Source organism: Hordeum vulgare, chromosome 7H (assembly GCF_904849725.1).
Source record: "Hordeum vulgare subsp. vulgare chromosome 7H, MorexV3_pseudomolecules_assembly, whole genome shotgun sequence".
NCBI classification, from domain to species: domain Eukaryota; kingdom Viridiplantae; phylum Streptophyta; class Magnoliopsida; order Poales; family Poaceae; genus Hordeum; species Hordeum vulgare.
Genome location: NC_058524.1, coordinates 21,376,758 through 21,379,784, shown reverse-complemented (window position 1 = coordinate 21,379,784; position 3,027 = coordinate 21,376,758).

Genomic DNA, 3,027 nt, shown 5'->3' with positions numbered 1-3,027 from the left:
AGACGACGGTTGCGCTCGAGACTGGTGAGGTGGAGGCGAAGAAGGATTGCTGTTATGAGGAGTCGGTGGCCTTGGCGTCCAATTTGGAAGCAAGATGTCCTCCTTTGGCCATACAACGGTTTGTTTCTTGACTTCTCCAAGTTGAGTCAAATCCCTATCTTCACCTGCAGGGTGGTCGAGCTTCAGCTCCTCATAATCTTTCATCACTTCATCCACTGCGACGACAGCGTACCCTTGTGGAACCAGAGAATAATGCCAAGTTGGATTACGTCCAATTGGTATGGCCATGTGACCGCCACCTTCAACCTTAAGTTAACAAGTTTCACCTTTAGCTCACAAGGTGTGCTCTCTATGATATCATCCACTCGGTAGCAATGAGGAGGATCCGTCGTCAGTGCATCATCACCCTCATCCTAGAGCTGCGTGGAAGCGACACTGCTTTTTCGATTCGATGCAGTTTCTATCAGGAGCCGCTGAGATTGGCCGCTACCTTGTCGTCTGTCGATTTGATCCTGCTGCAGCTGCTTTACTGCTTCTTCTAGATTATGCAGTCGGTCTGCCTCATCCGCTGTATCACGTGCCTCCTTTTCCTTTCTCCTCTGATGGCTTCTATCGGTAAATCTCTTTCTTTCCTCGAAGAATGCAAGAATCCACGGCGGGGAGCCTGGTAAGCCTCGTGCTCGCCCTTTGTGTTCCTTATTCCAAGGGCGCGTGTGAGCTCGTCATTCTCTCTACCAGGTAAGAACCGTCCCTCTTCAACATCCTGTACTGCACGTCTAATCTCCTCGATGGGTAGGGGATTATCTTTGTGTCTTTGGTTATATATTGCCTTCCCATCTGCGTCCAACAAGCCCCCATGCCCGTAAACCAGTTTCTTGCCCGTTCGAGCCATCTTAAGGGCTCTGGAGTGATATTTTTGTCCAGAAATGATGCCTCAAGTTTTTCCCACTTAGCCATCTTACCGCCGTAGCCACCAGGCACCATAATATGGTGGTACTTCTTCTTACATGCATTCGTCTTATTTGTTGCTGAATTTTTCAAGGCGTCCTCTGATTTCTTATACGCCACAAATTCAGCCCAGTAGTCTTTAATCTTCTCATAGCCGTGATCAAAATGTGGAGTCTTATCTTTCAAGATAAAATCCTGGTGCAATCTTTTTTTGCAGCCCCTGAATAGATCGGTCATCTTCTTAAGAGCCCACTCCTTAACTTTTTTATCTAGGGCCTCTTTTCGCCTATTCATTTCCTCCTCATTTGGCTCCTCCTCATCTGGATCCACCTGTGGCGCCGGCAGGGTAAAATGAAGCATGAACTTTCTCTAGAGGTTTTCTTTGGCTGTTGTGCTGACATATGAGACTCCTTCCTTCCTTGGCTTAATCCATTCTCGAGTGATGATAGGGATGTGGTCCCTAACAACAACTTCGCATGCCTTCACAAACTTCTTCTTTACATATGTGGGAGCAATTGGTTGCCCGGCATTTGAGACTGTTTCAATCCTGTATCTCTCACCGTCATCCAGCTTCTTGGTTGGGCCTCGTTTCGTCCGTACTGAAGATCGTCACCGGAGCTTCTGCCTCGTGTGTTGAGAGACTCATCTCCCTCTGGACTAGTTCAGAAACTGATTGATGACATCGACATCGCGAGCTAAAATATCATCCCCGCGGATGACACCATGCATCACGTCTTCTTGATATTCGTCTCTGCCGTGTATTGGATCCATAGTATCTACAAATTAATTAAACATCATCGAATAATCCACTTAATTAATGCATCATCGAATAAGACACTTAATATTATCGAATATATATTCTGTAATACATAAATAATACATCTCTCGAATACAGTAATACATTGAATAATATAACTGATCAACCAACAAAGAGCCGTCGCTGTACTAAGGCGCGGGTGGTGGACACCCAAAGAGCAGGGACCTGTTGGGTAACGTTGCATGGGAAACACAAATTTTCCTACGCACACGAAGACCTATCATGGTGATGTCGGTCTACGAGTTGAGATTGGATCTACGTACCCTTGTAGATCGCTCAGCGGGAAGCGTTAAGAAACACGGTTGATGTAGTGGAACGTCTTCACGTCCCTCGAACCGTCCCACGAACCGTCCCGCAATCCGTCCCACGAACCGTCCCGCGATCGGTCCCACGATCCGTTCCGACCTAGCGCCGAACGGACGGCACCTCCGCGTTCAGCACACGTACATCTCGATGACGATCTCGGGCTTCTTGATCCAGCAAGAGAGACGGAGAAGTAGATGAGTTCTCCGGTAGCGTGACGGCGCGCCAGTGTTGGTGATGAACTATTCCTGCAGGGCTCCGCTCGAGCTCCGCAGAAATCTAATCTAGAGGAAGAACTACGAGGTGTAGGTTTGAGTTGCACGTGGCAAAGTTGTGTCTCAAAAGGCCTAAACCTCTAGTATATATAGGAAGAGGGGAGAGGCAGCCTTGGTGCACCAAGGAGTCCTCCTTGAGTTGGCCGAAGTGGGAGAGAGGGAGGAGTCCTTCTCCAATCCCACTTGGATTAGGACCCCTTCCTTATTTTCCCACCTCTTTTGGATTTTCCACTTTTTCCTCATGGGGTTTCCTTGAATGACTTTGTTAGCCCATTATACCTTAGTGTACATCCAATAAACCCACGTGGACCCCTTGGGGCGTGGTGGGCCCACCCAGTGGGCCTCCGGAACCCATTCGTCACTCCCGGTACATAAATTTTCTTTTTATTAGACTTTTATATTTCGGACTGTATGCATTTTAATTTATTTTTGAGGCTTCACCCAACATTCGCTCGCTCAGAGGATGTTGCGTGGAGAGCGAGGGATGTGGTTGGTCTTCGCAGTCTCATCCTAAATGTAAAAAAAAAACTGAATTGAAAAACAAGCCGCCGTGGCATGGAGAGTCATCGGCGAAACATGGGCCCACGAAAGTCAAATAAGAAAGACATATGAAAGTAATTGGTGAGATAAGTTTGCTTAAATTGAGTAAAAATTTAGCAAACCTGCTTAATGAGATAATTATTA